At 42.1% G+C, this 13,157-nt stretch overlaps 1 protein-coding gene across 4 annotated transcripts in view; it reads right to left on the reverse strand.

The window, feature by feature from the left end:
- Window positions 1–13,157, reverse strand: part of LOC105467787 (glutamate ionotropic receptor NMDA type subunit 2A) — a 444,595-nt gene that overhangs the window by 373,394 nt on the left and 58,044 nt on the right. The gene's annotated exons all lie outside the window — the stretch shown is intronic.

Raw genomic sequence — 13,157 nt, forward strand, 5'->3', positions numbered from 1 at the left:
GGCCCCTTCCCCGGCCCTGGGCTAGCCTTGGGTCCTGCTCCTCAGGCCATTCCCCTGTCCCTGGCCCTGGGAAGGAGGCTGCCCTGGTCATGGCCACCTGCCCATCATTCCTGACTCGCCACTGTCCCTGTATACTGTTCCTGCCCTCTCCTCAGCTGCAGTTGAAGGCTTTAACTTAGCACATTTTGGGATCACAGTTGCGTCATTGTGTATTAAATAATCAGAATAAATAAAAATTATGCTTCCAGAGATTTTGATAGTAAGTGAAACATGCAGTTTATATACTACTGCATGTATAAATTGTGTGCAATTACAAATATGTGTGAATACATTTATATCTTATGTACTTGTATACATATACATACATACACATGCACATCAATGCACACATACATATATATATATGGAGAAGGAAATAAAGGGGAAAATGCCATTATTAAAAGTGTGACAGCATTAGTGATAATTTTAATTTTATTCTGTATTTCTAAAACAATTGTCATAACACTCTTGGGACCAGATGAAAATAATATACACTCAGCATAATTTTTAACAAATTTAAAAGACTATTTTTTTTTCCAATTTATGAGTTTTTTTTATTTTGGGGGAAATTTTTCATAATACATTAAAGAAAGGTCACAAAAATATTGTGACTCCAGATTCATTAAAAATTCTTCTATAACATGATCTATAATGGTTGTATAATACTTCATCGTACAATGGTGTACCATAATACATTTGATCATTCAATAGTTTCTTGACATTTAAATTGTTCCCAGTTGGCCTCTATTGCTACTAACACTGATGAAACCCCTTTATATAATTTTGGGGGTCCACCCATAATTATTTTCCTTGAATTAACTTCATTAAATGTAGGCATAGATTCCTAGGTCAAAAGCTCCACACAATAAAAGGTTTTGAGTATATATTGCCATATTATTTTTGGAAAGGTTGTACTAATATATACCCATTGGCAGTATAGGTAGAGTTAACTGTTTTCTGTATGTTATTCTTCTCTTATAGTTTTCTTATTTGATAAGCAAAAACAAAACAGAAAAACTCAATGTTTTTGTTTCTCGCATTTCTTGGAGTTATTAATTAATGATTTAAACATATGTTTTATGCCTAGCTGTAGACTTTTATGGTAAATTAGCTTTTTATGTAAAAGACTATTTCATGACCTTGAGGAGTAGAGTCTTGAAGGGTATCTTAAGATTTTTAACCTTAGCCCGGCACGGTGGCTCACGCCTGTAATCCCAGCACTTTGGGAGGCGGAGGCGGGCGGATCACAAGGTCAGGAGATCAAGACCATCCTGGCTAACACAGTGAAACTCCGTCTCCACTAAAAATACAAAAAAAATTAGTCAGGCGTGGCGGCATGCGCTTGTTGTCCCAGCGGCTGGGGAGGCTGAGGCAGGAGAATGGCATGAACCTGGGAGGTGGAGCCAACAGTGAGACGAGATTGCGCCACTGCACTCCAGCCTGGGTGACAGAGCAAGACTCCATCTCAAAAAAAACCCAAAGATTTTTAACCTTAGTTGGGCATGGTGGCTCATGCATGTAATCCCAGCTACTCAGAAGGCGGGGGCAAAGAGTTCAAGACCAACCTGGATAACATAAACCCTCGTTCAAAAAAAAAACAGAGGAAGAAAGAAAAAAAAAGATTTAATTAGCCAGGCATGGTGGTGTGTGCCTGTAGTCCCAGCTACTCTGAAGGCTGAGTCAGGAAAAATTGTCAGAGCCAGAGTTCGACACTGCACTGAGCTATGATCATGCCACTGCACTCCAGCCTGGGCAACAGAGCAAGACTCTACCTCTAAAGATATAAAAATAAAAAACAAATTTAAAAAAACAAATCCTTCATAAAACCACACAATGGGACTGTGCTCTGCAGCAATGCTAATGCTAAACACTCTTAGAAGAGCCTCACAGGGGAGCCTGCTTGGAGACTGAGATAGAGTTGAAGAGGTTTTGATCCACCCAAGAGATTATGTGTGGGCAAGGCCAAAAGGACCCCAGACTCGAAGGTGCCAGCCTCGATGAGATGAACCAAATCAAGCAAACCAGGCAGATGCTGTAGGCCAGTCACCCACAGAGGAATCATAACCTTTGAAAGCAGATTGTGTAAACACAAGAGAGGGAGGAGGAAGATGTATCCTCTGTGTCCCCAGAAACCCCCAGGCACCAGTCCCATCGATCCCAGGATGTGAATAGCTAGTTTGTTTTGGGTAGCTAAGAACACTGCCCACTCAACCAAAGTAAGAATGACTTCTGCAAAAGGTTATGAACCCATTGATTTCTCTGACAGTATTTCCCAAGAAGGCAAACAAAGCCCAAAGCCTGTGCTCAAAAGTCTAGTGATCTAATAACCAAAGAATCACAAATTAAAGTGCCCTATATGAGCCAAGCAGGAACACTGGCAAAATAGAGAATTTATGCTTCATTTAATGGGGCAAAGTCACGCCCCCGATGTGCCAGGTCTGCATGCTGTTTAAAATTTCTTCTTTAGATATTTTCTATGTAAAACTAAGGCTATTTCACTTAAAAGTCCAATTTTCAGTTTCTTCCTGAAAACATGGAAGAACTGTCAACACTCGACCCACATTCCCGCATGGCATTGATCCATCGACTGGCCTCTTTCACTTGTTTAAAATTATTGTCTGGGTTCATTTAATTTTTGGGGTTTGCAGTCCTTGCTGTGTGTGTTCCTTCCCTGCTTAAAATGTGCTGCTTTCGACATTCTGTAGCAATTATGTATAAAGTAAAAGTAAACTAGCCCGGAGAGAGAGTCTTAAGAGGGCTCTCCTTTGAGTAGAGTGCATGTACTTTGTTGACCACTCTTTTGCATGATCTAAGTTGTTTTTTTTTTTTTTTTTCATCTTACTTTGTAATTTCCTTATGGTTTCATAATGCTGGAGAACTGGTCTCCAATTACTGAAGTGTTTCTGGGGCCTTCTTTAAAGTTACTTGCTTTACTATCGACATAGTGTTTGTATGTTTTCATTTGTAGGTAGTAGGAGAGATGCTTGAACAGGAAGAGACAGCAGCTCTCCTTGTTGTCCCCACTCCTCCCTTGTCTTAGATGCCAGAAACCTTCCTGGAGGGGGATAAGCAGAGCATCCTTCCATGTGCACACCCTGGGGCCTGCACCCCCCCCCCAATAAATCATTATCTGAACCAACAGGACAGGCTGCTGGGGCACCCACTCTACTTATCGGAGCGGAGCAGTTGTGCCCAAGGCAACAGCACCTGAATTTTATAATCCTGCATGTGAAATTTAGTGCAAACCAGATATTCCTGATACCCAACTTGGCTTCTGTAACTGGATTCTCAGGCTGAAAACATTTTGTGTGAATGGGGTATGGGGGCATGGGACACTGTTTCCCAGAAGTATTCATTATTTCACTTCTCAAGCAAATACTGGGGATGGAACTATGGAGCATAATTACTCAGGACTTTAAAAAAAAAAAAAGAATTACCAGAAATAGAACCATGAACACTTTTACACTGTTGATGGGAATGTAAATTAGTTCAACCATTGTGGAAGACAGTGTAGTGATTCCTCTAGGATCTAGAACCAGAAATATCATTTGACCCAGCAATCCCATCACAGGGTATATGCCTAAAGGAATATAAACCATTCTGTCATACAGATACATGCACATGTATGTTTACTGCAGCACTATCCACAATAGCAAAGACATGGAATCAACCCAAATGCCCATCAATGATAGACTGGATAAAGAAAATGTGGTACACATACATTATGGAATACTATGCAGCCATAAAAAGGAATGAGATCATGTCCTTTGCAGGGACATGGATAAAGCTGGAAGCCATCATCCTCAGCAAACCAACATAGGAACAGAAAACCAAAAACCACATGTTCTCACTCATAAGTGAGAGCTGAACAATGAGAACCCATGGACACAGGGAGGGGAACAACACACACCAGGGCCTGCTGGGGGTGGGGAAGGGAGAACATCAGGATAAACAGCTAATGCATATGGGGCTTAATACCTATATGATGGGTTGACAGGTGCAGCAAACTGCAACGGCAAATGTTTACCTAAGTAACAAACCTGCACATTCTGTACATGTATCCCGTAACTTAAAATAAAAAATTTTTTTAAAGAAATAGAACCATGGAAGCTTACGCAAAACGAAGGAAACGGGAATGACTTCAGTTAGGTTTTACTTTAGAGCAGACCCTAAAGCAAGAAACTGGGGGGGCGTGGTTTAGTTGGGAGGTGATCACAGAAGTGTGGTGAGGAAGTAGAAAAATAAGACAGGAAAGGAAAAGAAGCCAGCAGCAGGGAAATTCATAGGAAGGTTACTGTTGGGGACAACGGGGACTCAAGCCCACCAGGGGCCCTCCAGTAACAGTGTAGGACACACCTCAGTACTCAGTACTGTCTCCCTGAGCAGCAAAGAAGCCAGGGTATGCCAACTTATATCCCTCATTGTTAAAGACAGTTCTGGGGGGCATTTATTTATTCCCTGCCACTTCAGGTTTGCCAATGCAGCAGCCAAGCACAATCTTATGGCCAGAGAACGTTCTTAGGCAGAGAGATGCCTGTGCTTGAGGTGAGAAGCCATCACTGTGTTGGGAACTGTCCATCTAAGCTTCGGGTGACCCACAGGGTGGGCCAAGAGGATATGAGTGGGGCATTAACAACATAGCTACAGGGAATATTCTAGTTCACATGACTGAAAAAAAAAAAAGTAGCTAAGCTTACTCCATGCACAAGTGAATTCAGGACCCAAAATCTGTCATCTGGATTTTGTGTTCCTCCTTCTTGCTGTTCTGCTGCCACACAGTTGGCTCCAGTTGTTGGATCCAAGTGGAAGCAAGATGGTAGCAGTGATTTTATTCCCTACATCTTTTCAGATTCACTTTTAATAGAAAATACTAAGTCTTTTCCCCCAAGAGCTCTTATCTTTAGAGAAACATATTGAAAATTACAGAGATGAAATGATAGGATGTTGGGAATTTGCTCCAAAATAATCTACTGTGGGTGGTTATAAAATGAAATAAGATTGTCCATGAGTTGATAAATGCTGAAGCTGGATGGTGAGTATAGGACAGTTATCTCTGCTTATGATTAGAGTTACCTCTATTTTCATGCATTTTGGAAAATCATCATAATAAAAAGTTAATTTTGAAAACAATCTTTCTTACTCAAGTTTGAGCTAAAGTCTCATTTCACCTCACTGGGTCTTCGTGGACCAGATAACCATCCCCAAACTGTTCACAGGGACCAGGGGCATATAATGACCCCAGTGGTCCAGGACTGAACCATATGCTCTACCTCTGCACCAGGAGGAATCTCTACAAAAAGCTCACAGGCTACAGCTGGGCAAGAGGGCTTAACAGAGATTGATTACATACAATTACCAGAAGTATGTAAATGAGTATTAAGATAAAAAATGCACAGGTCCACTCCATAAGGAGAATGGAAATATAGTGGACATAGAATATCTTTCCTCATCCAGCATCCATTCTAGTTTTTTACTGAAGAATTATCCCTGCTTGACCCTTTATCCCTGTGGACTGGGCACCCCTTGTGCTAATGCTGCACAAGTGACCTGGTCTGAACAATGAGAGGGAGACCATGGCAATGGGTGCAGAGATGAGCACATGGCACTGGACCAGCCAACGATAATCTTGGGGCATTCTCTGGAGCCCCTCTTCCTTCTGAGGTGGCCAAGCTGAAGGATAAACATCTGTTGTGGCTAAGGAGAATCTGCCAAAGACTGAGTCTGACAGAGGAAAGTGGAGCCCAGGTGCAGGAAGAAGTTCCTGATGACATTGTTATATATCTGTATTCAGCCCTGCTAGAAGCCAGATACCCTGAACTTTTTAGTTACCTGATCAAACAAATGTCCCTATTTGGCTTGACGTTCTCATTTAGACTTCTGTCACTTATATCTCTGGCTAATAAAGGAAACTACCATCATCCCCACCCCACCCCATGCAGCAACTGTAGTTTCTCCTGCCCTGATACTTGGGACATCAGTGTATTGCTGTGGGTACAGCTCTACAAGCACCTGTGTTGCAATTTTCAGGTTAACAAGTAAAATCTTCCTTGAGTGCATACTTCTAAGCCTGTGAACAATATTTCTCATCTATTCATCCCTTCTGAAAGTATTTTACATGCCCAATCCTCTGGTAGGTACTTAGGATATAGAAATTAGGCACAATCTATGTCTTCCATTCCTGGTATGGAGTAGAAGAAAAGATGCAAGTAGCAAACAGACTGCTGTATCTAAAAACTTGGGTTCTTTTCCCAGCTCCACCTTAAACTGTGCACAAAGAGAATTCTGCAAAACTCTCCCTGCTGCTGAAGAAAGTGTCCTACGTGAACAGGATCCTGATGGTAAATTTTCATAACCAGAGACTGTCACAGAATTTGAGCCAAGATGAGCCATTCAATATTGATTTATTCTACTTGATCGGAAATTGTCAGTGGTCCAATTGTCCTTTCTAATGGAAGATCAGCATAAACAAAGTCACACTGAGGCCAGGACTCTTAAGAAAGGGGCATATTTTCTCCTTTTCTGCTGATTGGAAAGAAAAGACAGTGAGATCTAGGGGATTGGAAGAGCCACAATATGGCAGAAATCTGGGTCCCTGAATCACTGCATGGCCGTAGGAAAGCTGTTCACCAACCAGGAACACGATTACATAAGCAGGAAGCAAACTTCTACTATGTTATACCACTGATATTTGAGGGCTTATTTGTTATAGCATCTACCATTATTCTTTGAATTACAAAGCTAAGGAAAAAAAGGCCCAATGGCTTTAAAACCCAGTAGAGTTCAGTAGGAGGAGGAAGATGGAGAAAGTTATAAAATAATTGATCAAGTTGGGTGGGAACCTCAGGTTAGATCCTCATTACACTTTGAATTTGAATGAGCTTTACCCATGACACAGGTGGATATTTTTGCTGTTCGTCAACACCAAGAAGAAGGTATATTTCAGCTTTATTTGATCAGTTGTTTTCATGCTTAACATTTTCCAGGAATCTGTTAATTCATACAAGTAAGAGACTGTGCCTTAGTTATCCCTGTAGCCTCCAAAGCACTTCATAATCAGTAGATTCAAACAAACAAAAGCCTCATTGAAGAAAGTAAGGAAGGCGGCTTTTTGTCTAACCCCATGGTTCTCAACTGGGAAAGATTATTTTTTAACTTTCATTTTAGGTTCAGGGGTACATGTGCAGGTTATAGGTAAACTGTGTCACAAGGATTTGGTGTACAGATTATTTTGTCACCCAGGTAATATGCATAGTACCCGACAGGTAGTTTTTTATCTTCTCCCTCCTCCTACCCTCCACCCTCAATTAGAACTATTTGTCTGTTGTTCCCCTCCCTATGGCCCTTGTGTTCTCACTGTTTAGCTCCCACTTATAAGTCAGAAAATGTAGCATTTGATTTTCTGTTCCTGCGTCAGTTTGCTAAGGATAATGGGCTCTGGCTCTATCCATGTCACTGCAAAGTACTTGAGTTCATTCTTTTCATGGCTGTGTAGTATTTCATGGTGTATATATACCAGATTTTCTGTATCCAGGCTACCATTGATGGGCATACAGGTGGATTCCATGTATTTGCTATTGTGAATAATGCTGCAACGAACATATGTATGCATATGTCTTTATATAATTATTTATATTCCTTTGGGTATATACTCCATAATGAGATGCTGGGTTGATTGGTAATTCTGTTTTAAGTTCTTTTAGGAATGATCACACTACTTTCCACAATGGCTGAACAAATTTACATTCAACTGGGGGAGATTTTTACCACCAGGGAATGTTTGACTATAGCTGGAGACATTTGTTGTTGTCACAACTATGGACTGCTACTGGCATTTAGTGGACAGAGTCCAGGGATGTTGCTATATGTCTTACAATGCACAGAAAAGCCCCTCCCACAGCAAAGAATTCTCCTGCTCAAAATGTCCATAGTGCCAAGGTTAAAAGAGCTTGATATAACCTAAGGTTCCCATCCCAACTTGACCAATGAATCATTTTATAACTTTCTCGGTTCTCCTCCTCCTATTTAACCCTACTGGGCTTTAAAGCCAGTGGCCCTTTTTCTTAGCTTCCTCATTCATGAAACAGTTTTCTGGGGAGGCCTTGGAATTTTACCTCTGCATTAAAATGATCTCTATTTTTTTTTCACTAAGGGAAAAATACACAAGGGGGGTGAATGCAGGGCACAAAGAGTGGGTAAGCAGACCAGAAAGAGATTCTACATTAAAACACACAGGAAAACAGATCTTCTCTCTGGAAGACACCTGTGATCTCTTTGTCTCCTTTCTTCTATTAGGTCTTCCACATGGTCAAGGAAAGAGACCCACTCCAGTTAGTTCAGGAGAAACTGTTTATCGTAAGGACACATGCAGATTGCCACCAGAAGCCTTCATATTCTCTCCCTACTCCCCCGCCCCATGGTCCCCTATTTCCACTCCCCTCTAGTCTTCCCCACATTGTCCTCCTCCCACAGGTGTCCCCGATCCTTTTCAACTTCAGCTCATCGTCGTATCTTTTCAGCCCCTGTATCAACAATGCTAACTGAAAAATCCTATTCTATTTCTAATTCAAAAGCCCACATTCAAGCTTATCCCTTCAAACCCAGCCACAGAGGTCAAATGTCAGACTGAGGACTGTATATACTTTAATCAGTCCAACACTCCTGGTCAAAGCAGCAATCCACAGTAAGAAGGGTGGGGCAACCACAAAGATTGGCATATCTACTATGCTGTCTCACACACACTCCTACCCCTGACTCTGAGTGACATCGACCACAGACAGAGTCACATGGAGCTACAAGAAGGATTAAACCACTTCCAAGACCCAAGAGGTGCCCTAATCATTTTGCCCCGTGTATTGGCTCACACTCCTGGAAACACTGGGGGAAAGTCACCTACCTTGTTTGCAGACACCTTTTTAGAGGATAACTCTTGGTCCTCAAGCTTAGAAGCTGTTATGGGGAAGAAGTTGGGGCTTTTCAGAATGACATCCAAAGATTACCCCATAGATAGCTTTCTCCTCTGGAATCGCTCACAACAGTGTCAGGCAGAGCCCCGAGGGCCCATGCATCTTTCTCCGCGTTCTTGTGACCATGGAAATCGGGCAGGTCTTAAGAAACAAAGTCACAAAGGCACAAGCTCATCATCTATTTTCACAACACCAATGCAAGAGACCTCCAACACAAGCAAAGCAAAGGCACCGACTGGGTACAGCCACATATCGTGCGTTTCCAGGCCATTCTGCCTGAGTTGAGATCATTATGCTGCTTCTTTCATTGCACAGGAACGTGGGGGGTTTCTCTAAACTATGACTCATAGCAAAGCATACAGGCAATCATGTAGAGAAATCTGTTCTCCCTGGGAAATGAGGGTGAGCAAATGCTAAAAGTTTTGATACTTTAATATAGCACCGGCCTTGGCTAATTTTACTTAATATGAAAGATTTCAAATAATGGAAATACTGACAGGCAAAAACATTAAAAATCTGCATAAAATCTCATATAGCCCTGCAAACAACAGAGAAGCATGGTCTAATTAAAATAAAGGAAAAGACTGTTTCTGGGTTCCTGAATACTCTTTTCACAAAGGCTTCACGTCAGATGAACTTCAAGCACCAAGTAGCATGGATCCCACTGAAGTTTATTCAGTGCCCTTCTGGGCAATATCAGTTGTGAAACTGGTAACCTATTGACAAACAGGTTATTTTTCCAGCTGCACCCATATTCAAGAGCTTGAGCAGCAAAGTCCCCTGATAATATTTGGCCATGAGTCAGAATGCATTATGCACCTTCTGTAGCCAGAGCCAAAAAAACTCTGGCTACAGGAGAAACCTGGCACTGTGCACAAGATCCCCTTTTTTAGTATCAGCTGTCCCCTTTGCGGTTTGTTAAAGCTGGAGGAGTTTTAATCCAAGTGAAATCTTTCAGGAGACTCCTGGGTAAGGAAGCTGCAAAAGGGGGGAGGTAGGGGCATGGTTGCAAAGTGATGAACATTGCAGCAGGTTCAGCTATTCAGAATGAGCTATTTTCTCCCAAATCCTGTAATTGCCTGGAGCATGTGATCTTTTTGAAGGTCATTAGAGACATGTGGCTGTCAGATTCCTCCCAGAAAGTTTCTGCTTTGATTAGTTAGTTCCTGATGTTTATTTCCTAAAAGGCTCTTTTTGTCTCCCCCCAAAAAATGGGGAGCATTAAAATTTTTAAAAAGGAATTAGATGAATATCCTGCTAAATGTAACTTGGCAAGATGAAAGGAAGTAGCAAAGAAATATGAAAAGGGTGCTAGAGAGCCAACCTGAGGGAAATTGACGCACAATCAGCATATTCCTTCCCCAAAAATGAGGTGACTCTCAAATATACAATATCAATTATCGTCCATGCAACCATTCACTATTTTGACTCAAACAGAATGACACACATCATTGATAAAGTCCACATGTACATCTCCAGGTCCCTGGGGCATTTATAGGCTGGAAAAGATTTTAAAAATATAAAATTCTCCTTGTTTTTAAGGATTCCGGTGTCTAAGAAAGCAGCCATGAGGACCTAATAAAGAACTAGAGCTGAATAAATTGTCCAGTGACTACGAGCAAATATATAGCTAGCAGTGGCAATGCTTCACATCAAAGAAGGAAATCAAAGTTTTTTCCCAGCACAGGGAGATGGGGCCAATCTCTCTTGGATCAAAAGTCCTTTTTGTCCTCTCACATTTGCAGATGTGTAAATTCCAGGCAGATCTAATGAAGGAGTTACTTTTTCAATCCCTAGATTCTGTTTGCCAAAACTTCACCTTCAACAGGGCCACTTCAGCAGCCCTGGCTCGGGGCTCCCTGCTTGCTTCGATGTAATACTCTGTCAACAACATCCTGCAGGCTGAAGCGGCCTCTTTTTTTTAAAGCCTTGGATCAACTATGCAAGCTCAACTTGCTTTTATTTTTGTTGAAAATACTAAATTAATTTGTCATCACTAATTCCTTCAAGCAAAGGAGCCGCTCCTTGTCGATGCCATAGTCTGCAAGATACTGAAGTTGCACGTTGTTTCTAAGAACACTGATGCCCTAAATCTCCAGCTTTTGACTTCAGGAAAATGGCACTTACTTTATATTTGTAGAATTTCTGGGGCAGTGCTTCTCAAACTTTAACATGCACACGAATCAGCGAGGGATCTTGTTAAGAGGCAGATTCTAACTCAGTCAGTCTGGCTGGGACCTGAGATTCTGCATTCAGGCTCTCAGAAGATGTCAAAGCTGCTGGTGCATGGACCACACTTTGAATGGCGAGGATCTATTTAGCTGGTTGGTAGGTACCTGGTGGCTGAGCTTTCAAACTATGTAGTCAGACTACTTGGGTTTGCATCCAGCCTCCACTGTTTACCCTTTCTTACTGTGTGCCTCAGTTTCCTCATTTGCAGAATAGTGCTCAAAATAATACAAATAGAGCTGCTCTGTGGGTTACATAAAGCTATATGTATAAATCACTTGGTACACTGTATGGCACATGAGCATTCAAGAGGTGAGCTGTTTCTGCCCTGGAGTAATGATCCCTCACAGAGCCTTTGTTGTGCTTACCTTCTTTCCAGACAGAAGAAACCCAGAATAGTCCCCAGATGAAACAAAATTGCAAGCTTATGACCCTCACAACTCAGCCCATCAGCTTAGATTGTTAAAAAAGCGAGGTCTTTCAGTGCACCATATTGTCACAGTTTGAGAAGGGCCGTGTGCTTGCCGGTGTGTGTTCCAAAACCTAGACCACGATGTATAGGGGAAAAAGAGCACCAGTCTTGGGGTCAGGTGGCCCAGGGTGCAAACTGACCTCTGAAATCCTTTGTTTGCTTACTTGCAACATGGGGATAATAAAACCTACCGTGTAGGGATACTATGAAGATCAGGGATCATGTAGGCAAAGTACCCGCCCTGTGTGCAGTAGATGCTCAATAATTGGAGGCTGTTATGCTTGTAATCAAAATCCTATCCTCCCAAGAGCAAACAGAAGAAGCCAACATAACTGGCAACTTAGCCTTGAAAACTCTTTGCTTATCCGGGGCAAGTGGAAAAGGGCAGGATTCCTTGGAGCTTGGGTGAAGAGCTTTTCCATAGCCTCAGATACAGACAGGGGAACTGAAATTATGGGATGCAAGAGGTTTCTCCAGGTGGTCCAGGTGAGACAGAGCTGGGAGATGGCAGGGAAAGATACAGTCATAATTGATTCCTAGAGAGCTGTCCATTCATTCATTCATTCATTCATTCATATTTTTAAGTTGGCCCACGTGTCAGGTGTTGTACGAGACAGCAGAGGTCCTACGCCCACAGAGCACCCATTTCATGAAAGAGATAAAACCACGAAAATGAACACGTACAAGTTAAAGTTATGGTACAGCTAATGACATGAGGGCTCTTACGGAAAAGGTTAGCAGGTCTGTCAGGAAGCCCTCTCAAAAGAAATGACCCTTAAGCCAAGTTTTGAAGTCGTAGTCATCAACCAGTGCAGAATAGTGGGAAGAGCATTCCATGCATAGGGAAACATGACTACAAACCCCGGGGGTTGGAAAGAACAAGGAGGAAAATGACAGCAAACAAAGCCCCAAAAAAGCACATAGTGCCCAAATCATGCAGGGTCTCTTCATAGGCCATGGTGGGGATGCTGAATTTTATTCCAAAGGCTACAAGATGCCATGAAAGGGTTTTAAATACATCTGTCTTACAAAACCATCAATTGCACACTGCAGCAATCAAGTCCCACAGTGTCCTGAGACTATGGAGTCAGAACTTGACCTCTTGATGCCTTCTACTTCTTACGAGAGATTTGAGGTCTTTGACCCTGGGGACACAACCCCAGTATGGGACTTTTTCAAACTTTTTACATTTATTGTCGAAGCAGCAGGGGCAGCAAAGAATATTTGGCTTTCCCTGGAAGTCCCAAGGGATGCTGGACAGAGCAATCCCAAGTGTAAAGGCTCTTGTTAGGATAAGTCGAGTAAATACACTACTGAGTAGACCATTTCTCCACTACGAGCTCAGCACTCCCAAGGAATAAGTAAATCCCTACTTAAATTGCCTGGGAGGCCTCCCTCAATTACACAAATCCAAGACATGACAGGGTTCAGCAGAGATTCTCCTCCAGCAAGTC

This window comes from Macaca nemestrina, chromosome 18 (assembly GCF_043159975.1).
Source record: "Macaca nemestrina isolate mMacNem1 chromosome 18, mMacNem.hap1, whole genome shotgun sequence".
NCBI lineage: Eukaryota > Metazoa > Chordata > Mammalia > Primates > Cercopithecidae > Macaca > Macaca nemestrina.